Source organism: Xenopus laevis, chromosome 6L, assembly GCF_017654675.1.
Source record: "Xenopus laevis strain J_2021 chromosome 6L, Xenopus_laevis_v10.1, whole genome shotgun sequence".
In the NCBI taxonomy this organism is placed as follows: Eukaryota; Metazoa; Chordata; class Amphibia; order Anura; family Pipidae; genus Xenopus; species Xenopus laevis.
Window position 1 is genome coordinate 55,736,339 of NC_054381.1, and position 25,349 is coordinate 55,761,687.

At 36.8% G+C, this 25,349-nt stretch overlaps 1 protein-coding gene across 4 annotated transcripts in view; it reads right to left on the reverse strand.

Annotated features, from left to right (window-relative positions):
* LOC121394621 (calpain-7-like) overlaps nt 1-25,349 on the reverse strand; it is a 97,249-nt gene that overhangs the window by 43,217 nt on the left and 28,683 nt on the right. Inside the window, exon 1 of one of the 4 annotated variants that reach the window (XM_041566058.1) lies at nt 5,287-5,487. The exons of the other annotated variants lie outside the window; for them this stretch is intronic. The gene's annotated coding sequence lies outside the window, so the exon portion shown is untranslated. Of the gene's footprint in view, nt 1-5,286; nt 5,488-25,349 lie in introns of those variants that run through there. 4 annotated transcript variants of the gene reach the window in all.

A 25,349-nucleotide genomic window follows, 5' to 3' on the forward strand; every position in this document is an offset into this window, starting at 1 on the left:
TTAATAACTCTTTAACTGAATAATGTTTTGCACAACTAATTAATATCTCGTTAACTGAATCATGTTTGCACTGCTAATACATAACTTGATAAAAGAATGATGTTTTCTAAAACTAATTAATAACTCGTTAACTGAATGATGTTTGCACTGCTTATTAATAACTCGATAAAGAATGATGGATTTCAATACTAATTAATAACTCGTTAACTGAATGATGTTTGCACTGCTAACTAATAACTTGATAAATGAATGATGTTTTCCACTACTAATTAAAAACTCATTAATTAAATGATGTTTTCCACAACTAATTAATAACTCGTTAACTGAATGATTTTTGCACTGCTAATTAATTTGATAAATGAATGATGTTTACACTACTAATTAATAACTTATTAACTTAATAGTCTACTAATAATTAATAACTCGTTAAATGAATGATGTTTGCACTGCTATTTAATAACTTGATAAATTAATGATGTTTTCCACTACTAATTTATAACTCGTTAACTAATTGATGTTTTCCACTACAATTAATAACTCGTTAACTGAATCTTGTTTGCACTGCTAATACATAACTTGATAAAAGAATGACGTTTTCTACAACTAATTAATAACTCGTTAACTGAATGATGTTTGCACTGCTTATTAATAACTCGATAAGAATGATGCATTTCACTAATTAATAACTCGTTAACTAAATGATGTTTCTCACAACTAATTAATAACTTTAACTGAATGATGTTTGCACTTGCTAATTAATAACTTGATAAATGAATGATGTTTTCCACTACCCAATTAATAACTCGTTAACTGAATGATGTTTACACTGCTAATTAATAACTTGATAAATAAATGTTTTCCTCTACTAATTAATAACTCGTTAACTAAATGATGTTTTCCACTACCAATTAATAACTCGTTAACTGAATGATGTTTGCACTGCTAATTAATAACTTGATAAATGAATGATGTTTTCCACTACTAATTAATAACTCGTTAACTGAATAATGTTTTGCAGCAACTAATTAATTATCTCGTTAACTGAATCATGTTTGCACTGCTATACATAACTTGATAAAAGAATGATGTTTTCTACAACTAATTTATAACTCGTTAACTGAATGATGTTTACACTGCTTATTAATAACTCGATAAAGAATAATGCATTTCACTACTAATTAATAACTCGTTAACTAAATGATGTTTCGCCACAACTAATTAATAACTCGTTAACTGAATGATGTTTGCACTGCTAATTAATAACTTGATAAATGAATGATGTTTTCCACTACCAATTAATAACTCGTTAACTGAATCATGTTTGCACTGCTAATAATAACTTGATAAATGAATGATGTTTTTCCACTACTAATTAATAACTCAACTGAATAATGTTGTGCACAACTAATTAATATCTCGTTAACTGAATCATGTTTGCACTGCTAATTAATAACTTGATAAAAGAATGATGTTTCTACAACTAATTAATAACTCCTTAACTGAATGATGTTTTGCACTGCTAATTAATAACTTGATAAATGAATGATGTTTTCCCCACTACTAATTAAAAACTCGTTAACTAAATGATGTTTGCACTGCTAATTAATAACTTGATAAATGAATGATGTTTTCCACAACTAATTAAAAACTTGTTAACTGAATGATTTTTGCACTGCTAATTAACTTGATAAATGATGTTTACACTACTAATTAATAACTTGTTAACTTAATTGTCTACTACTAATTAATAACTCGTTAACGGAATGATGTTTGCACTGCTAATTAATAACTTGATAAATGAATGATGTTTTCCACTACTAATTAATAACTCGTTAACTAAATGATGTTTTGCACAACTAATAAATATCTCGTTAACTGAATGATGTTTGCACTGCTAATTAATAACTTGATAAATGAATGATGTTTTCCACTACTAATTAATAACTCGTTAACTGAATAATGTTTTGCACAACTAATTAATATCTCGTTAACTGAATCATGTTTGCACTGCTAATACATAACTTGATAAAAGAATGATGTTTTCTACAACTAATTAATAACTCGTTAACTGAATGATGTTTGCACTGCTTATTAATAACTCGATAAAGAATGATGCATTTCACTACTAATTAATAACTCGTTAACTAAATGATGTTTTCCACTACCAATTAATAACTCGTTAACTGAATGATGTTTGCACTGCTAATTAATAACTTGATAAATGAATGATGTTTTCCACTACTAATTAATAACTTGTTAACTAAATGATGTTTTCCACTACCAATTAATAACTCGTTAACTGAATCATGTTTGCACTGCTAATTAATAACTTGATAAATGAATGATGTTTTCCACTACTAATTAATAACTCTTTAACTGAATAATGTTTTGCACAACTAATTAATATCTCGTTAACTGAATGATGTTTGAACTGCTAATTAATAACTTGATAAATGAATGATGTTTTCCACTACTAATTAATAACTCGTTAACTAAATGATGTTTTGCACAACTAATTAATATCTCGTTAACTGAATGATGTTTGAACTGCTAATTAATAATTTGATAAATGAATGATGTTTTCCACTACTAATTAATAACTCGTTAACTAAATGATGTTTTCCACTACCAATTAATAACTCGTTAACTGAATGATTTTTGCACTGCTAATTAATAACTTGATAAATGAATGATGTTTTCCACTACTAATTAATAACTCGTTAACTAAATGATGTTTTCCAATACCAATTAATAACTCGTTAACTGAATGATGGTTGCACTGCTAATTAATAACTTGATAAATGAATGATGTTTTCCACTACTAATGAATAACTCGTTAACTAAATGATGTTTTGCACAACTAATTAATATCTCGTTAACTGAATGATTTTTGCACTGCTAATTATTAACTTGATAAATGAATGATGTTTTCCACTACTAATCAATAACTTGTCAACTAAATGATGTTTTCCACTACCAATTAATAACTCGTTAACTGAATGATGTTTGCACTGCTAATTAATAACTTGATAAATGAATGATGTTTTCCACTACTAATTAATAACTCGTTAACTAAATGATGTTTTCCACTACCAATTAATAACTCGTTAACTGAATGATGTTTGCACTGCTAATTAATAACTTGATAAATGAATGATGTTTTCCACTACTAATTAATAACTTGTTAACTAAATGATGTTTTTCCACTACCAATTAATAACTCGTTAACTGAATAATGTTTGCACTGCTAATTAATAACTTGATAAATGAAGGATGTTTTCCACTGCTAATTAATAACTCGTTAACTGAATAATGTTTTGCACAACTAATTAATATCTCGTTAACTGAATCATGTTTGCACTGCTAATACATAACTTGATAAAAGAATGATGTTTTTTACAACTAATTAATAACTCGTTAACTGAATGATGTTTGCACTGCTTATTAATAACTCGATAAAGAATGATGCATTTCAGCATACTAATTAATAACTCGTTAACTAAATGATGTTTTCGCACAACGAATTAATAACTCGTTAACTGAATGATTTTGCACTGGCTAATTAATTAACTTGATAAATGAATGATGTTTTCCACTACTAATCAATACTTGTCAACCGTAAATGATGTTTTCCACTACGAATTAATAACTCGTTAACTGAATGTGTTTGCAGCAGCTAATTAAATTAATTTGATAAATGAATGATGTTTTCCAACTCTAATTAATAACTCGTTACGTAAATGAATGTTTTCACTACAAATTAATAACTCGTTAACTGAATGATTGTTTGCACTGGCTAATTAATAACTTGATAAATGAATTGATTGTTTCCCATATTCCAGAAATGGGGATCGGGTAGGCTTTTTGGGTGGGATTTAACACTGGTAAATTTAGTGCTTTTTCTTTTTGATTAGTGCATCTAAATATTAGAACACACTTAAGAAAGGGCCTTGCAGCCTGAAGACATGTTGTGTGCGACAAAAAATAAAAGCCACAATAGCAGACAATTCTGCCAAGGTGTATGATTCCAACCTCTTTGACTTACGATACAATACTTGGAGCCGTTAGGACAGAGTATCGGGAACCCTACACTGACAACCATTTGCCTCAAACTGCAGCTGACTGTGTGAGTAGATTACACAAGTTGACCCCCTCTTTGTAATTTTGAGGCCAAAGAATTTTCAAGTAATAAGGGTACTGCCAAAAAAAGAGGCCCATACTTACTTAGTGGGCCGCTTGGGGTTACTTTATTAGTTCATAAAAATTTGTAGCTTTGGACAGTGCATGGACAATCCACCACTGACGCGGTTCATGCCCATGGCACTTCCTCAGAGTATAAATTGCACTAACCACGGCAGGTCAAACCTTTCAGGTGCATCGACAGTTCCACCTAATTACACTATACCAGTATTAAAATTAACATTTAACAACCACGCTATTCACTCACAACAAAAAAAATGCACTACATTTTAGATTGCATTTAGTTACATTCCATGCTTTATGTGTTTATTTTTGACTGTTATGAGGATACTGTATCTTCTGGATACACACAAAGTACTTTGTTATATAGGGATATTCTGGGATGGGCAAGGGGCTCACCGGTTGTGCTTTCAAGGCCCTAGTTCCACCTCCCCATCCCCTGTCCCCTTCACCATCACCCCGTACCCTTTCTACCCTCCTCCTCAACTTTCGCACTTGAAAGTCTGGGGAGGAGACTCGGGTCCAGGAGCAGGTACTGGCCCTGTGGGGCCTACTGGGGTTTTTCCAGTGTTCCACAGGCCCAGAGGTATAATTATTTTGTTCTAGCTTGAATTCTCTCATTTTCAATTTCTGTATAATGAATATTACTATATCTGTTACATACCTGTGTATGCAGGTGATTCTTCAAAAGACTTTGGTTTCCACTCAAGTAGATCCCACTCGTAGATCTTCCCATGTTATCCAGAAAATACCTGCAATTGCAAAAAGCAGTCAATTGTGGTTTGCTTATGGAATATTACTTTGTACATTAGGAGGTCGATAGCACAAATTGTAAAATGATGTCTATAGTATCAGAGATTTGGTCTAGGTATAGCATGCTGTGCATATGTCCCCGTATAATGTTACTGCACATTGTGGGTATTAGAATGGGACGAGTGTGACTAAAGTATAATAATTACAAAAACTGCATTACATAAACTACACGTTGCCCATATTTAAGGCCAGAAGTAGGGGTAGGCAGAAGAGGCATGTGCCTAGGGCCACAAGTGGTGGGGACACTAGGCACTTACCTCTACAATCACTTACCCCTAGTCATGACCCTTGTCCTCTCTTGCCGGCAATGTGCTCTTGTGCGTGCGCGTGCCTGTGGTTGTACATGTGTGCAGGGGGTGCGAGGGGGCTGGCTGGCTTGGCCTGGCCCTGCCTATATTACCATTGTCAATTTTCTGTGCTGTCCTGGTATCAACGTTTAGGATTTCTAGAGTCCAGCTTCTTTCATCTTTCACACAGAATCTTCCCTTTCCATTGTAAAGGGCTCCAGGGGTTCTTTACCTGAAGAAACCTTAAAGACAAAAGCAGACAACATAACCAAAAAAGTAAGAATTTAAGAAAATAGAGCCCTGCAGGATATAGTTAATTACAATACACCTAACTAGACCAGAAAGTGTCCAGGCCTGCCTGGTTCAGATAATGCATGTGGGATCACAATTTGAAGACACATTTCCAGCTACTGCCCAGTATTAACCTGGGGCCCCCTCTGATAAACTAAACTATAAATCGAATTTTTTAGAATCCCCGATAGTTTTACCACCTGCATTCCATATTGGTTGTCCAGAGTAAATGCGTATATATGTCTAAAAACAAAACTGTATGAGTTCCCTTATGTCCAGGACAGTCTATGCATGTGTAGGAACCAAGCCTTTTTTTCTGCTTCAGTCATGACCCCTGTAGCTGTGGCAGGCCTGGAGTGGGATTTATAAAAAGACCTGTCATTTCAAGTACACAAAGGCCCAAACAGCCCACACCAACCAGATAAATAGTGACTGCCTATAGCAGGGGTCCCCAACCTTTTTTTACATTTAAATATAAAAAGAGTTGGGGAGCAACACAAGCATGAAAATAGTCCCTGAGGATGCCAAATAAAGGCTGCGATTGGCTATTTGGTAGCCCCTATGTGGACTGGCAGACTACAGGAGTCTCTGTTTGGCAGTACATCTGGTTTTATACAACCAAAACTTGCCTCCAAGTATTGAATTCAATAATAAGCACCTACTTTGAGGTTACTGGGAGCAACATCCAAGGGGTTGGTAATCATGAGCAAATTTCCAAGAGGTAAAAGCGGTTGTTCATTTACTTACACATTAAGTGATATTCTGAGACAATTTGCAAATAATTTGAAAAATTTATTATTTGTATTTAGCTTTTTACTCAGCAGCTCTCCAGTTTGCAGTTTCAGCAATCCGGTTGCTAAGGTCCAAATTATCCTAGCAATAATTAATCTACAAGACTGGAATATGGGTAGGAGAGGGCCTGAATACAAAGATCAGCAATACAAAGTAGCAATAACTGTACATTTGTAGCCTTACAAAGCATTTGACTTAGGGTTGCCACCTTTATGTCTGGCTAAGACCGGGCGGGGGCGGACCCATGACATCAGTGGGTGGGGCTATGACGCAGCGATCAGCCGATCGCCGTGTCAATCAAGGGAATCCCGCCCAGTTTTCCTTATTTGGAAAACCGGGCAGGAAGTATAGACCCGGGCAGCCCCTCAAAATACCGGGCTGTCCGGGTCAAAACCGGACAGGTGGCAACCCTAATTTGACTACATGCCTAAATAATTATTTTTCACATTATTTGTTAATTTTACTTTTACATTTTTTTAATAAAAAAGCATATTTCTCATGCAGTGAACAACTCTGGAGTAAAACATCACTGGTGATGTTACCCATAGCAACCAATCAGCAAATAGATTTCAACAGTGATCCACGAGTTAGAAAACAAAAATTTGATTGGTTGCTATGGGCAACATCACTGATAATGTTTTTCTCCAGTGTTTTACACAGCATGCTATAAAGGCCCCCTTAGTGTTTTCTTTGCCAGAAGATAAACACCTGAAGAGAAAGCACTCCATATCTACAGGCAGTGACATCCATGGCACCCCCCTGCCCTATGTTTTGTAGGTGTGCATCTTCAAACCAATATTTCTTCTACTATAAACATGACAACTACAAAGTCATAATTATTGGTCCCTCCACTCTCCAGAACAAGTCTGCAGCAATTTATTATCCTTTGAATAGGGCCCTAAAAATCCCATCAGATGAGGAGTGCATCACCACATTGATGTGGTACTTGTCCAGCAGGCCTCTGTAGTCCCCAGTGTATGATCTGATTCCCAGGGCCAATAAACAGATCAGCCTCATTAGGTGCTCCATGTAGATGGCCAAATCAGTGCTCAGATCTGTTAGTTTGGCAACCTTGACAAATGAGTCGATCTGGAAGTGTATGGCCAGCTTTAGAGCAGGGCAGATTTATCAATGACTCCGAACATAAATGTATTGTTTGCAACCAAAAAAATTAGGTTAGGATAAGGAATTCAAATATATACAGTATACAACTGTACAAAAACGTTTATAAAGACTGTGTGTGAAACAGATTTAGTAAAAGTCTACTACAGTGGCATAAATAGATATTACTGGGCCCCACAGCTTTTTCAGGCCCCCACAATGCCCAGAGGTTGACCTTTGTATAAGAATTAGGGCCTCATCGGGCCCTTATACCTCTTTGGCCCCCTGCAGCCGCAGGGTCTGCTTCCTGTGTAGTTATGCCCCTAGTCCACAACAATTCACCTTATGTGCCGATAGACTTCTATCTAACTAAAACTCAGGGATTCTGCTCAGCAGGACACAGATATCAACTATTGTATCAATTTAGAACAGTTTACAGAGTCGGCGACCCCCCCACCCGCTGCTTTAGAAGATGAAAAATTACACTTTACACTTCAATATCATAAAAACTGTCACGCATAGAAAATAGAAAGTGAATGGAAAAAGTCTCTATTTCTGGTTAACTATCTGAAACCAACTGAACTGAAAAAAACTGAACAACCCCTTTAAGTCTGCTAAAAATCTAAAATTTAAACTTTAAATAAACCCAATAGAGTGGTTTTGCCACCAATATGAATTCATGCAAATTAGTTACCATCAAGTATAATCTACTATTATTAGAGAAAATGGAAATATTTTATTTTTTTTAAAAATTTGCATTATTTGCTTAAAATGATAATTCAGAGGTTTCTGAATATTGTGAATGGAATGTAAAAATGTGGTTAAAAAGTTCCTTTGCGTTTGGTGCCCTGTACAAGGCAATCCGCCTCCCTTTAGCTTCTGTACATTAAACAAACTGGAAATTTGAATATTCTTGTATTTGAAAGTACAGGTAAGGGTTTTGTTATCTGAAAACCCGTTATGCAGACAGCTTTTGAAGGCCATCTCCCATAGATTCCATTTTCATTAAATAATTAAAATTTTAAAAATGACTTTTTTTGTATTAATAAAAGAGTACCTTGTAATTGTAAACTAAGAGATAATGAATCAATTTTGGAGGCAAGACAATCCTACTGGATTTAATAATATTTAAAGTATATTTAGTAGACAGGTCATGGAGGTCCAAATTACGGAAAGGCTCCTTATCCCTAAAACCCAAGGTTCCATACCTGTACATTATTCCCTATACTGTAACACAGTAGTGATATCAAATCTGCAACATTATATTATAACATTATTTAAAGCACATATTATTTACAGGACATTTGAATATTACTCAGACATTATAACCAACATTACTTCTAGCTATATTAAAAATGAAATAAATAAATATAAAAGTTAGGCAGCAAAAATTTAACTTTTTTAAAAAAAAAAATGGGGAAAAATGAGATTTCTTAAAAACTGCAATTGTGGCAAAACATGAAAATGAATAAATCTTCCCCATAATTTATAACTTATTCAGACCCACAACACCTCTGCCTACACAAAAGTCTTTTTATTTTTACTACACACACAGGATTATATGTGTGCACAAATATGATTACAAGAATACTTCTAGCCAGAATAAGGGTCATAAGTTATATTGTTCAATAGAGTACATAGATCAAAAGACTTGATTATGAGCAGGTAAATCATGCGCTTTTACCCTTAGAGGTCAGACAAGGTAAACGTCATAATGCTACGGGGACTTATCAGTCTTCCTGTGTTTGATGTGGAACACTAAGGGGCAGATGTATCAAGGGTCGAATATCGAGGGTTAATTAACCCTCGATATTCGACTGCCGAATTAAAATCCTTCGTCTTCGAATATCGAAATCGAAGGATTTTGCGTAATTCGTTCGATCGAACGATTCGAAGGATTTTAATCGATCGATCGAAGGATTATCCTTCGATCAGAAAAATGTTAGCAAGCCTATGGGGACCTTCCCCATAGGCTAACATTGGCCTCGGTAGGTTTTAGGTGGCGAACTAGGGGGTCGAAGAAATTTTTAAAGAGACAGTACTTCGACTATCGAATGGTCGAACAATTTTTAGTTCGATTCGAAGTCGAAGATAGTAGTCGAAGTAACCAAAAAAAACATTTGAAATTCGAACTATTTTTCCTCTATTCCTTCACTCGAACTTAGTGAATGGGCCCCTAAGTGAATGTGATACTGGGGGTGGTTTCTGTTGATTCACCTGTCATTCCTGCTGAAGACTGAGGATACCTAGGCAATCATTTTTAGTACTCACTGCAGTGGCTTTTCACAGCCTTAAATATTGCAGGCACTTGGATTTTTGATGGTTAAATTCTACAAATGTACATTCAGAATGAAATGACAAAAAAAAAGGAATATCTGATGAGATTATACACTGAGCTGCTTTTATAAAATAAAAATACGACTATTTTTCTGTAGAGAGCATCCAGCACACAATTTATCGTATAATGAACAGTACCAATAGAGCTGAGAAAAATATATTCCACTTACTGTAGCTCCAGGAGTGAATCTGCCATGTTAACATAAAAACACAGGCAATGGAACAGACCATTAACATTGTGATTGTTTTGCCATGAGCTTATGATGTAGTTTACTGGACACATTACGTTCTTACAGTCTGTTTTAGACTATTATAAATTGAAATATTTAGTTTTTTACTCAGCAGCTCTCCAGTTTGCAGTTTCAGCAATCCGGTTGCTAGGGTCCAAATTATCCTAGCAATAATTAATTTACAAGACTGGAATATGGTTAGGAGAGGGCCTGATTAGAAAGATCAGCAATACAAAGTAGCAATAACTATACATTTTGCAGCCTTACAAAGCACTTGATTTTAGATGTGATCTATGACCCCCAGGGCCAGGCCAATCCGTCCGGCAGCCCTAGGTAACCAAGCGGCCACCACCCTCCTCACCAGTGGGCACGTGTAAACATGCACGTGCCGTAAACTGTTTTGCTTAATCTTCTCCGATCCAGCCAGCACAGCAAAAATATATATTTTTTAAAGAAACCAATAACTTAAAAAGCCCCACGGGCCCCTATAGCCTAGGTAAGCCTATGCATTAATTATTGACCTGTAGGAGATAAGATCCTCTGAATTGGAAGCTTTGAGGATATTTTTCAAGGTTTCCAATTTTTTTTTTATAAAAGCTGATAATTTTAGGAAAGCATTGAAACTTGGTAATTTAGGAGTAGAAAGACATATTTACACATTTTAGATTAGTCATATATTTTATTCCAAAAATGTCCAGTTTCCTAAGGGTAACCTACTGTTAGTTTTATATTTCTGAAGTCTGCAGATTCTCTTGGCCTTTACTAAAGTACTGCTGTTGCTTTTTGACATATACAAGTCAGAACTTTCCACAAAACGACATCTTTTTTATAGACGCATTTGGGAGTCATGGGACAAATTGTATACAATTGTATTTTCATGCATAAAATAAATGGTTTCTGATAGGTGGTTATATTAAGTCAAATATTTTTGACTTTTCCATTTTTTAGACATTAAGAATAGATTGCTATAAATTTGTAATTACACAAAAGTACAAAAAAAACCTCCCAAATCCTCTGGTAGTGAAAGGGTTAAAACGACTGCACGACTCGCCGAATAGGAAAGCAAAGAACACTAGAAATTCCACAGAACTTGCCATTTTTACAATATCCCAATTTGGAAACAAACATCATGCCAAGGACAGCAGCAAAACACAGAAACTGGCGCAGCTCGTCTGTCAATACAGTCCATTTTAGGATGAACTCAGGAAAAACGTATGTGCTACAGGCTCTCTCCCTCTGTCACAATTCCCACCTCCCCAACGTTAGCATTTAGTCATGTATCTGCCCTATTCCATTGGATCTTACCCCCTCCATGATCTCTACATCTAAGTCTGGTGTCAGGCTTCCTTCAACTTACTTGCAGCATCCAGTATTCCTGCCCTCATTGGCATCTAAACTATATGACTCAGATTCCCCGCCCTAGCAGCTCTCAGCCAATCGCCTTCCAGCAGAGGGTGGGAACATTTATGTAATCCAATGAGCAAGCAGTATTCCATTATTGCTGTTTCAGACGAGCCAATCAAACTGACTGCCCTCTATCGATTCTGATTGGCTGTAGCCATGGTGGGGCGGGACTATCTGTCAACAGGGAAAGCAAAAACGGCTTATGAAGGGGAAAACATATCGTGCAGGAGAAATGACATGGAGGAGCCTGCAGATGTCTATACCTCAGGTAGGATTAAAGACACCTGTCCCCAGGACATACAAGTAACTTAGAAGGAGGGATAGAGGAGGGTGCATGAAGCATATGGGGAGGGATGATAGAGGTGGGCGGGGTTAGGGGCGGTGCCGCAGGGCAGAGAGTAGAAATAAGGGATGACACAGGGAGCGAGGGAATAATCAGTGTGAATAATTGAATGTTAACATTGGGGAGAGCTAACCTTAGGGAGGCAGATGTTTTGCAGGTGAAATGAGTGTTACTGGAAGCTGTCCCCACAGGGACACTGACTGTACTGCCTTATACACGTGACACATGGGAGACATGGGGGTGGAGTTCTCAGGACTTTCTAGTTCTTGCCAAAGGGAGTACGTAAAACAGCAAATGAATTGCTGAGGCAGCTGGGAGTTGTAGTTAACAAGTGCTGCTTAGTGAAGGAGTAACTTAGGGACAGCGGCTTGAAAACCAGTGAAAGGGGCGGCGCTGCGTTATGCAAAGCCACACCCCCTGTTTTCTATTGGCCCGCGGAGCCAGCAGCTGACATAGAACTTGTCTGACAAACTTGCCGAGCCAGGTATGCTGATGGGAAAATAGATGAACAATTTTGAAGGCAGTTTTGTGTTTCAGGGACCAGGGTACAGTACAGCTGTGTTACATTTGTACATGTGATGATATCCTTACATATTGCTATTGCTCTCCCTGCTTTGTACAGACGTTTAGTTGAGGGGTGTGTGTCAGGGATGGGCTCAATATGTCAGGCAAGTGGTTTCTAGTCATGTGTGAATATGATTCACTGGTATAGCTGCAAATGGGCATGGGAACCAAGGGTTAATATGGGGTGCCCTTTTTATTCAGTACAACTTGCCCACGTGCTGTACCAGCCAATGCACACAGCCCTCTGAAGCCACACCCCCAGGAATGACAGTTAGGTCAGTTGGAAGGAGGAATCCCTCCTTTCTGAAGTCCCGCCCACAGCAATGACAGTTAGATCAGTTGGAAGGAGGAAGTCCTCCTTTCTGAAGCCACGCCCACAGCAATGACAGTTAGTTCAGTTGGAAGGAGGAATCAGGAGGATGGACTGCTGGTTGTGTGGTCTCGCTAGTATCCTGTAGCATGTACCCCAATAATGGCAGGAAGGTGAGATATTATCTTTTCATAGTTACCTGTATATTGCAGCAAGGGTTGAGAAAATATGATCATCAAGGTTATATTTTTGATTAACTAAATTGTGCCTAACTTCTGGGGTAATCTGTTCAGCAGACAGTGATGACAGTTAGTTGAAGATGGATTGCTGGTTGTGTGGTCTGACTAGTGGGCAGCAGACAGCAGCACATACCCCAATAATGGCAGGAATGAAGGCAGCGGAGGGGACGACTGAAAGGTGGTGGGTATGGAGAAAAGGGAAAGGGGAAAGGAAAAGGAGCCCAGTGGGGAAACTGAAAATTGAGAGTGAGAAAGAAAAGTAAGCAAGGTCGGGAGCAGCAGTCTGAGTACTTAGAATGGCAGGAAGGTGAGATAGAATCTTTTTATAGTTATAGCAGCAAGGGTTGACAAAATACACATAACCATCAAGGTTAACTTTTTGTTTTGCTAAATTATGCCTAATTTCTGGGCTGACCTGCCCAGCAGTGATAACAGTTATTTCAATTGGCAGGAGAAATCAGGTTTGCAGCATGTTCCCCAGCGTGGCTAAATTCTGGGTTGAGCAACAAGTAGCATGTGTCTATCTTCTATGTCTTGTTGGGAAATAATATCTGTGAGTATGTGTAGGGGTGTTGGCATTATATTTACATATTATTAATATCACTATTATTGTAGCTAGTAGCCCAGCATATAGTGATGACAGTTATTTCCGTTGGCAGGAGAAATCAGTAGGATGGGTTAATATAAGGATTTGGTGCTTTGTTAATTGATGCTATCAGTTTTGTTTGATTTTTTTCTGTAATGATTAATTTTTATTATTTATTATTTTAATTCCAATAAAATTCCCAATAATGGCAGGAAGGTGAGATAGTATCTTTTTATAGTTATAGCAGCAAGGGTTGACAAAATACACATAACCATCAAGGTTAACTTTTTGTTTAACTAAATTATGCCTAATTTCTGGGCTGACCTGCCCAGCAGATAGTGATGACAGTTATTTCCGTTGGCTGGAGAAATCAGGTTTGCTGGTTTGCAGCATGTTCCCCATTGTGCATAAATTCTGGGTTGAGCAACAAGTAGCATGGACCACCTTCTGTGCCTGGTTGGGAAATAATATCTGTGCGTATATATGTAGGAGTGTTGGCATTATATTTACATAGTTATGAATATCACTATTACTGTAGCTAGTTTATAGGGATTCTATGGATCTAGCCATAGATCCATAAGGTGCTGCATGATATATATGAGAAATGTCAGGGTTATTATAAAAGCAGTGGTTGTGTGTTGAAGGTGGGCTTTAGAAATAGAAATGCCCTAATCTTATATATATATATATATATATATATATATATATATATATATATATATATATATATATTTATAATAACAATAAGGAAATAGTTCTGATCTACTATAAGGAAGATTTTGATTGGTTGCTACTAGAATGTGCTCTGATGCAGTTACTCTTTTTATATTGAAAAAAAAAATATTTTTTGGGTTAATTTTTTTTTTACCCCTACAGCTACTGCTGCTAGTAAAGGCTCGTTCATTCCAGAGGAAAAGGATAACGCCTCAGACAAAAATACATGGCAAGGTAAGTCAGAATTATTAAAAATGTTATCTGGCCCCAAAGCAGCAGTGGCAGCTCACTCAGAAATTGTTATTTTAGGTACTTACACACTAGGGCCCACAGCACATTTTGTTTGCAGCTGAGGCAGAGGGCAGTGCCCCTTCTCCACTTGTGACTACTCCTTACTGCTCCTTATACTAATCATCAGCTAGGTCTGTATTGAACGCATACAGAACAGTGACAGACAGATCTCAGTGCTCAAGCTTTCAAGCTAGTGTTTTGGTTGGGGTGCTCCTGTCACTGTTCCATCTCATCTGTGTTCAATTACAGGCTTGTCATTAGTATTAGGCGCAGTGACAGGTAGAGAGGAGCATTCTGTCTGCCAGTGTTCTGCCCTGAGAGCAAATACCAAAGGCCTCAGTGCTGTACTGGCATTTAGGTGCCATTTCCAGTGGGTGCCTGCCATGAGGCAAGGAGAGAACCTTGTCTTAGACCGCATTGCCCCGCAAGTTAACAGAGGCGACAAAAAGCCAAATTTCAAAAAAACGTAATGCGCTCTGTGCCCCAACGATGGAATCCCACGGATTCACTCTTTATTCACTTGCTGGCATTTTCATGTGCATATTCATTAAATGTTTAAAACAAAGATTATTTGATAATGCTGCATAGGTAAATGGAGAGCAGGGAAGTTCCTTTCTGGTAAATTGTGGTGAATTCTATTAGCCTCTAAATCAAAAAACAACACATTATGTATTTATTGAAGAGTAAATAGATTTAAAATCTTAATATTTAATATCCTAAAAATTGTATGTGTGAACACAGAACTAGTGATGTGAGGCAAACTTTATTTTAATGCATTTAATGCTTTATTATCTTTTTCTCTATTTATCTCTATATTGCTAGAGATGTATATACAAATCTGGTAAAGTGTGAGTGCTTACGATAAATGGTGATACTGCTTTTTTGAGAGAGAATTTAAATGTCAAATATATTGATTTTATTTCTGTTTAGCTGTGGGAGTAATGCCAATGCATATATTTTTATATATTGTACACTTTATTTTGTTTAATATTAGAATATTTGAGGGGCATGTTTATGTATGGCACAACGGCTATGCATACCCCCCCACCCCCAGGATTTATGCAAAATCATTCTTGCTCAGTAAAGTTTTTTTGTAGTGGTGGTAGCAAGTTTATGATAGGTGTTCAGTTTATGATGTAGTTGTTTTTAGTGTTTTTTTTTATGTGTAGGCTGTTGGTATGTATATATTCTCTACTTATGGAGCATTACAGCATAGAGGTGTAGTAACTGAGCCTAAATTTGTCAGCCTTTATGGATTGTTTACGAGTCAATTTAGACCCTTGGAGGGGACAATAGTGCTGAACTGTGTAGATGCTGCAGCTGCACCCTGTTTGATCTTGCAGTTCTACATCTCTGTTGATGTAATACAGTTTATCTGCAGTGTTTATATCTTTGTTTTGAGATGTTTTAAAAGTTTGTAGTATTTTTAATGGTTTGTAGCATTGCAGCCTATGATGTGTATAGCTTGTATAGCATTAGTCAAGACCATGCATGGGCAGGTAGGGGTGGCATTGGAGGAGAGTGACCCTAAAAGAACTGGATTATGCTGATATTCTACAGAATGTAGCAGCGTCTGTGCTGAAAAATGGCAATATGAATTAGGATTTGTGTTTATGTCTTTGGTCTAGTTCAGGGGCCAGCAACGTTTACTATCAAAAGCATTTGCTTGGCACACAGGTTGCTCCCTGCTCCTTTCTTTGCTCTAAGATCTTCATGGAGCAATGCAAAGGGACCAGCTGACAATTTTTTTCACTTGTGACTTGAATTAGTGCTGTGATTGGTCTACAGCCTCTTAGTTTTTGCACAAAAATGTACAATATTGTCATTATTGTATTGGATTTAGCTCTTGATATTTCTGTGACATGGGTATGCTTTTGCTAAAAGTTTATTGCATTTCATGTTTTCTTATTTTTTGTCTGACTTGAAATAATGTTGCGCTTGGTCTACATCCACATCTTTTTTTGCACATGACCAAAAATGTAGAATATTGTTGTTATTGTATTGGATTTATCTCTTGCAATTTCTGTTTCATGGGTATGCTTTTGCTAAAAGTTTATTGCATTTCATGTTTTCTTATTTTTTGTCTGACTTGAAATAATGTTGCGCTTGGTCTACATCCACATCTTTTTTTGCACATGACCAAAAATGTAGAATATTGTTGTTATTGTATTGGATTTATCTCTTGCAATTTCTGTTTCATGGGTATGCTTTTGCTAAAAGTTTATTGTATTTCATGTTTTCTTATTTTTTGTCCAGTTTATTGCTTTCAGATATGTATGTAGAGTTATGGTCGCTAAGAATGCGTCCAAATGCAGAGGGTGTCGTAGAGGTTTCTGTATTTCTTTATGTTCTTGTGGTGGTCATTGAAACTTGATGCGATGTGGACTTAGGCGCTAACAGGCATTTCTGCTTATTATAACACATACGGGTAGCGTTGCCACTTTTCTGGATTTCACCCAGGTTTTGGAGGGGCTGCCCGGGTGAAAAGTGCCTTTCCGGATTTCCAAATCCGGACAGGACATTGAAGTGAATGACATGGTGATCAGGCAATCGCTGATCGACATGTCAACAGCCCGCCCTTGACGTTATCTGGCCCGCCCCCCAACATCCCCTCCCTGCCCTCTACATTATCCGGCGTTTGTCCCCAACGTCATCCGGCCCACACCCCGACTTCACCAGCCCGCCCCCTGCCAGGTTCCCCCAAGGGAGAAAGGTGGCAACCCTACATTCAGGGGCAGATAGTGATGGCGTCAGTGGGGGCATGTGTGCCTGGGGCATTTGCTTGGCACACCGGTTGCTCCCTGGCCCTTTCATTTGCTCTAGGATCATCGCTGACAATTTTTTTCACTTGTGACTTGGAATACTGTTGCGTTTGGTCTACATCCACATATTTTTTGCACATGACCAAAAATGTACAGTTATTGTATTGGATTTATCTCTTGCAATTTCTGTTTCATGGGCATGTTTATTGTATTTCATGTTTTCTTATTTTTTCTCCAGTTTATTGCTTTTAAATATGTATGTAGAGTTATGGTCTCTTAAGAATGCGTCTAAATGCAGAGGGTGTCTTTTTGAGGTTTCTGTATTTCTTTATGTTCTTGTGGTGGTCATTGAAACTTGATGCATGTGGACCTAGGAGCAAACAGGCATTTTTGCTTATTATAACACATACTGGTAGGGTTTCCACCTTTCTGGATTTCACCCGCACAGCCCAGTTCTTGGAGGGGCTTCCCAGGTGAAAAGTGCCTTTCCAGATTTCCAAGTCCAGACAGGACATTGAAGTGAATGACATGGTGATCAGGCAATCACTGATCGACACGTCACCGGCCCACCCTTGACGTCATCTGGCCCGCCCCCCCAACATCACCTCCCTGCCCTCGACGTTATCCGGCGTTTGCCCCCAACATCATCCGTCCCACACCCCGACTTCACCGGCCCGCCCCCTGCCAGGTTCCCCCATGGAAGAAAGGTGGCAACCCTACATTCAGGGGTGGAGAGTGGTGGCGTCAGTGGGGGCAACATGTGTGCCTGGGGCATTTGCTTGGCACACAGGTTGCTCCATGGCCCTATCGTTTGCTCTAGGATCATCATGGCGCAATACGAAGGAACCTGCTGACAAGTTTTTTTCACTTATGACTTGAAATAGTGTTGCGCTTGGTCTACATGCACATCTTTTTTTGCACATGACCAATATTCAATATTGTCGTTATTGTATTGGATTTATCTCTTAGAATTTCTGTTTCTTGGGTATGTTTTTGCTAATAGTTTATTGTATTTCATGTTTTCTTATTTTTTGTCCAGTTTATTTCTTTCAAATATGTATGTAGAATTCTGGTCACTAAGAATGCGTTTAAATGCAGAGGGTGTCTTTTTGAGGTTTCTGTAATTCCTTAAGTTCTTGTGGTGGTCACTGAAACTTGATGCGTATTGACCTAGGTGCAAATAGGCATTGTTGCTTATTATTAAACTTAGAGGGACCCGCTGATAATTTTTTTCACGTGTGACTTGAAATAGTGTTGCGCTTGGTCTACATCCATATCTTTTTTTGCACATGACCAAAAATGTGCAATATTGTCATTATTGTATCGGATTTATCTCTTGCAATTTCTGTTTTTATGGGTATGTTTTTGCTAATAGTTTATTTTAATATTATTGCTAATAGTTTATTTAATATTTTTAATATTTCATGTTTTCTTATTTTTTGTCCATTGTATTGCTTTTAAATATGTATGTAGAGTTATGGTCGCTAAAAAAAAAAATGCGTCTAAATGCAGAGGGTGTCTTTTTGAGGTTTCGATATTTCTTTATGTTCTTGTGGTGGTCACTGAAACTTGATGCGGTGTGGACATAGGCGCAAACAGGCATTTTTGCTTATTATTACACATAGAAAATGGAGTCATTGGAAAAAAGTCGTTTTATCTGGTGATCTATCTGAAAACGACTAGTTGTTTGAAGGTGAACCACCTCTTAAAGAATGCATTCATGTGATTTGAGGTGTTTCACCAATATTGTGTTTTATCTTTTTGTGATGATCATTTAAATACAATAGATGGTGTCAGGATAGACACACAAGTTGGTCTGCTTTTGAGTTGTTTACCTTCTTATGAAACACAGCCCTGCCATCCATTATTTGGAACCTTGCATACAGTACAATGTATACAATTAGTGTGTGAATGAGGCACCAAAGGCACACCAGAAGATAATGCTGGGCAGTCAGAAATACATTTAACTGCATGACAAATCTGTACAAGTGTTAATGGGATACATTGAAAATAACTCTCTGTCTTTTATATGGACCTTTGTAGCTTGAAATCTAAAGACATAATTGGGGGCCCCGGGTTCCAAACTTCTGGGGCCAGCACAGTGCTCATGAGCAAACTGCACTCAAACATGGGCACCGCATATCAATATTTCACTTTGGGGGCCGGACAGATCAGGGAGCGGGTCTGGGCCATGAGGGCCATTTTTTTCCAATGTCCTGCCAGCTCAGTCCTACCCTGTCTTCATTTAATTTCACAAGGACTCAGGCAATATGTCAGCCTTTACTTAGTAGGTGGGAAGGCCAGGGATACATTTCCAAGTAAATGTAAATAAATGAAAAGTGAAAATTAATTATTCTTTGGCAGCAAAAGCCTTGTTATGCAAACGTTTATTGTTTGGGCACTGTCCCATGGGACATTTTCAGGCACCTTCAATATTTATTAGCTCAGGAGGCAGGTCTCTAATGCTTAAAGTCCACCCCATTGACTGCTATGGCATTTTTAATTGAAATCAGTTGTCAAACAATTATTACTTGGAAATGTGCACTGCCGTGTTTCTAAGTGATCTCCCTCTACTACCACAAAGAAGTTTTTTTGTATTTGAAAGACTGCAGGATAACAATGCATCATGTTTAATATTTTGTATAAGTCAATGGAAGAGGCACCTATCTTAATTTGAAGTCATTGTGGTCTGTGCGGGGTTTAGACCTAAAATCTGCTAAATTTGGTGTTTTAGGGCAAAAACCTGAAAAAATCAAGCGATTTGGGGATAAAGTCAGAAAAAATTGTATGATTGGGTTTTTTCCCAATCCGATTTATTCTAGTTATTTTATTAATAAATAAGACAAAATCGGGCATGGGAGTTTTGGTCGATCTTCTTTTATTTCAATTGTGAGATTATTTGGTTTTAGTAAATAATAAATAAGATTGCACAGAATGGTCTTCTTAACATGTTTGAAATATACATAAATGTGTTTCTGTAGCTATTGGATGATATAAGTAGTTTTACATTACAAATATCATGCTTTCTTCCCAGCAGCACTGAGCTTTTTGCTGAACAGCCAGCCATCAGAGGGTTAAGTCCTGGATGCAGGCAGCATACCCTGCCCCATTCTAAATAGTATTTACCCGCCTAATAAAAAATCTGAAAGCTAGGGGCCTATTTATTAAACCTTCTGGTTAAGTTTTTAAAGGAGAAACATTTTAATTTTTAGAGATTGATTATATCCTGAAGCTGGTAAATCCGAAAATACTCCAACTAATACCTGTCGAAGACAAGTAGACGTCAATGGCAGATGTCCCTTTTACAATTTGAAGATGTTTCTTGACATCGTGCTCTGCTCTGCTTTTCATATAATAATCCAAAAAGTTGAGGTTACCGGGCGTCAACTCGAAAAAGACATATTCGAAAAAGGCATGCGATTCAATTTGTCGAGACTTTTTCTAAACCGATTTTTTTCAATCTTATTTTTCATAAACTAGGTAAATTGATGGATGGAAAGTTAAGTCGACTTTATTTTAATGGAAGAATGGAAATACTTTGCGTTTTAGTAACTACCCCCCTAGACTCTGCATCATTAATCTAGCCAGCATAGGAACGCAATACTTCTGGTATGAAAACTTGACCCTAAATGAGTAATGTGAAGAAAACACATGAAAAAAATATCACATACTTAAAAGTACTAAGTAATTTTACTTTCATTCCTGGAGGGTGTACATTTCATACATACATTAAAGGGACTATATCACGCTTCTTCAACCTAAATTCAATGAATAGGACTTGCGGCAAACATACATTTTTGCCCAATGAAGTGGAAAAGTCTAAATCTGTTATAAAAAGGATGTATACTGTCCCTTTAAGTTATTTTGACTCAGTGTTCTGCCCTTATTATTCACATATGGACTATTTTTATTTGTGATTTTGTAGGAATATTTTCTGTCTAAAAGAATTTTTCATGTTTGAGACACATTGTAATTGGTTTTCATTTTTTATTATGTGTGGTTTTTCAGTTATTTTGCTTTTTATTCAGCAGCACTCCAATTTGCTGGTTTGTCTGGTTTCTAGGGTCCAATTTATCTTAGCAACCATGCATTGATTTGAATAAGAGCCTGGAACATAAATAGGATAGGGCAATAACTATAAATTACTAATAAAATAGTGGCACTAACTATAGATTTTTAGTCTTTAAGAGCATTTTTTTAGATACCAACATTTGAAAGCTGAAAAGAAGAATCAGAAGGTTTTAAATAAAAATAAATAAATAATCAAGACTAGCTGAAAGGTTGCTTCAAATGTTGCCAGTCTATGACATAGTAATAGTTAACTTAAAAAAAGGCTTCTTCAATAAAATGAGTACAGTATTGATAACAAGGATTCATTGAATCTGTTTAAAATGTTAAAGGCGTAGTTTAAATTAACTGTTAGTTGGTTGTAGAGAGTGATATTCTGACACAAATTGCAGTTGGTTTTTATGTTTTTTTATTTGTGTCTTTTGAGTTCTTTAGCTTTTTATTCAGCAGCTCTCCTGAGTTTCAGTGTCAGCAATTGTGTTGCTAGGGTCCAAATTATCCTAGCAACCATGCACTTATTTGAATAAGAGATATGATTATAAACAGGGGAGTGTTTGAATAGACGGATGATTAATATAACGTAGCAATAACAATGCATTTGCAGCCTTAAAGAGCATTTCTTTTTAGATGGGGTCAGTGACCTCCATTGGAATGCGGGAAAGAGTCAGAAGAAGAACGTGAATTATTAAAAAACTATAAAAAAATAAATAATGAAGACCAATTGAAAAGTTGCTTAGAATTAGTCATTCTATAACGTACTAAAATTTCACTTAAAGGTGAATGACCCCTTTAAAAGATCAATAAGCTTTCCTATTAATTCCCCTTTCTATTTACCTAATGGATATAGTAAAGTTTTAATATATTTCACTTGGTCATTGTTTATATGGAAATGTTATTTGCTGTTCAGAATCTACTCGTGATAATCCTTATTTTCTCTCAACTCTCTAGATTTGTGTGGTGGGTATCATAGGGTTGCCACCTTTTTTTTGTGTGGCAAGAACAGGCAGGGGGCGGGCCAGTAACATCGGGGAGGCGGGGTGGGTGATGTGGGGAGGCAGGGCAGGTGACATGGGAAGGCGGGACTCATGACATGGTGATCACTGGGCAGCCCTTCCAAAAACCGGCCTGTCCAGGTGAAATCCAAAAGGCAACCCTGGATTATCATCAGATCATCAGGGAAATAGCATAACATTACTACATTCAAAAAAAAATTCAGACTTTTTAAATGATTGTATACAAAAAGTATTTTTATTTAATGAAACCAAGCTTGTTTTAAATGTTCTTTTTTTGGCAATAGTTTCAGTTTGGGAAAAAGGTTGAAGGTGTTGAAGGTGGATGTGACACAGTGCTTCAGTAAAGATTCTTGTTGGGTTCATTGAAAAGTGTCTCTTTGATTGTGTGCAGTGTAACAAACTAAACCAGCTACATGCAGCCCAGTTCACCAGCCACGTGTGGCCTTACAACACATATCTGTGCCTACCCCTAGTTCCCTGCTTTATCCTTAGGCCTGTAAACTGTGTAGCACAATGTGGGCAGACTAATAATCATTAAGATTTATGTTAGCATCAGGCATAATCACAGCACAGTGACTGAACAGACAGATGGTCTTGAGAGCAGGCAAATAATAATATATCTATTTATGGAGGACACTCTGTGCTTCCAGCAGCCACAAGCAGAGCAGGCCCACAGACTGTGAGTCACGGATAGCAGCCAGCCAGGCTTGGAGGAGGGCGGCCATGACCCTGCGCAGCCTCCAAGTGGGTTACGGCACAGCGTGTGGGAGGTACCGATGTGGGGGTGGAGTTAAGGGACCACATTTTAGTTGAGATAAAGAATAGACTGGCACCATTTTAGGTAACCAGTGGGAAGAGTTAAGTCCCCACCTGCCCTCCCTGACTTTTGAGGGGTGGTGGCTGTGGAGTCTACATGCCAGTTGTCACTTCGGTGGCCGGGAAGCATTTGGGGAGGACCAGAGGCAGGTCGGTGAAGTGGACAAGTGGGGGCATTGTCACAGCTATTGGCAGGGCCACAAGTCAGGTGCTTTTGGCCAATGGTTTAACCCCTAAGGTGGGTTGCCAGACTTGGTGGATTGGTGGCAACTTAGTACAGGAGATGGTTGGGCCCTTGGGAGTTAGCGCTCAATAGCAGCGGCTATTGGAGTTACCGAGTCAATGGCTGGCAGTTTGTCTCTGAGCCAAGAGGTTGCGGCTAGAGGAGATCAAGGGCCAGTGTTGTGAAGGACAGACTGACGGGGGCTCTATATTGCTGCACATCTATGGATATACATATATAAAACTTGATGAATACGTTTATACTGGTATAAAAGGTTACATGATTATACATGTATGTTGGTGTTGTTGTGGTCATATATGTTGTGTCACATTATTGCTAATGTAGTTTTCCACTACTAATTAATAACTCGTTAACTAAATGATGTTTTGCACAACTAATTAATATCTCATTAACTGAATGATGTTTGCACTGCTAATTAATAACTTGATAAATGAATGATGTTTTCCACTACTAATTGATAACTCGTTAACTAAATGATGTTTTCCACTACCAATTAATAACTCGTTAACTGAATGATGTTTGCACTGCTAATTAATAACTTGATAAATGAATGATGTTTTCCACTACTAATTAATAACTTGTTAACTGAATAATGTTTTGCACAACTAATTAATATCTCGTTAACTGAATCATGTTTGCACTGCTAATACATAACTTAATATAGGAAGGATGTTTTCTACAATTAATTAATAACTCGTTAACTGAATGATTTTTGCACTGCTTATTAATAACTTGATAAAGAATGATGCATTTCACTACTAATTAATGAATCGTTAACTGAATGATGTTTTGCACAACTTATTAATATCTCATTAACTGAATGATGTTTGCACTGCTAATTAATAACTTGATAAATGAATGAATGTTTTCCACTACCAATTAATAACTTGTTAACTGAATGATGTTTGCTCGGCTAATTAATAACTTGATAAATGAATGATGTTTTCCACTACTAATTAATGACTCATTAACTAAATGATGTTTTCCACTACCAATTAATAACTCGTTAACTGAATGATGTTTGCACTGCTAATTAATAACTTGATAAATGAATGATGTTTTCCACTACTAATTAATAACTTGTTAACTAAATGATGTTTTGCACAACTAATTAATATCTCATTAACTGAATGATGTTTGCACTGCTAATTAATAACTTGATAAATGAATGATGTTTTCCACTACTAATTGATAACTCGTTAACTAAATGATGTTTTCCACTACCAATTAATAACTCGTTAACTGAATGATGTTTGCACTGCTAATTAATAACTTGAAAAATGAATGATGTTTTCCACTACTAATTAATATCTCGTTAACTGAATCATGTTTGCACTGCTAATACATAACTTGATAAAAGAATAATGTTTTCTACAACTAATTAATAACTCGTTAACTGAATAATGTTTGCACTGCTTATTAATAACTCGATAAAGAATGATGCATTTCACTACTAATTAATGACTCGTTAACTGAATGATGTTTCGATCACTAATAACTCATATCAATGTTTCGACTACTAATTAATGAATTTGTAACTGAATGTTTCCACTACTAATTAATAACTCGTTAACTGAATGATGTTTGCACTGCTAATTAATAACTTGATAAATGAATGAATGTTTTCCACTACTAATTAATAACTTGTTAACTAAATGATGTTTTCCACTTCCAATTAATATCTCGTTAACTGAATGATGTTTGCACTGCTAATTAATAACTTGATAAATGAATGATGTTTTCCACTACTAATTAATAACTCGTTAACAGAATAATGTTTTGCACAACTAATTAATATCTCGTTAACTGAATCATGTTTGCACTGCTAATTCATAACTTGATAAAAGAATGATGTTTTCTACAATTAATTAATAATTCGTTAACTGAATGATGTTTGCACTGCTTATTAATAACTTGATAAAGAATGATGCATTTCACTATTAA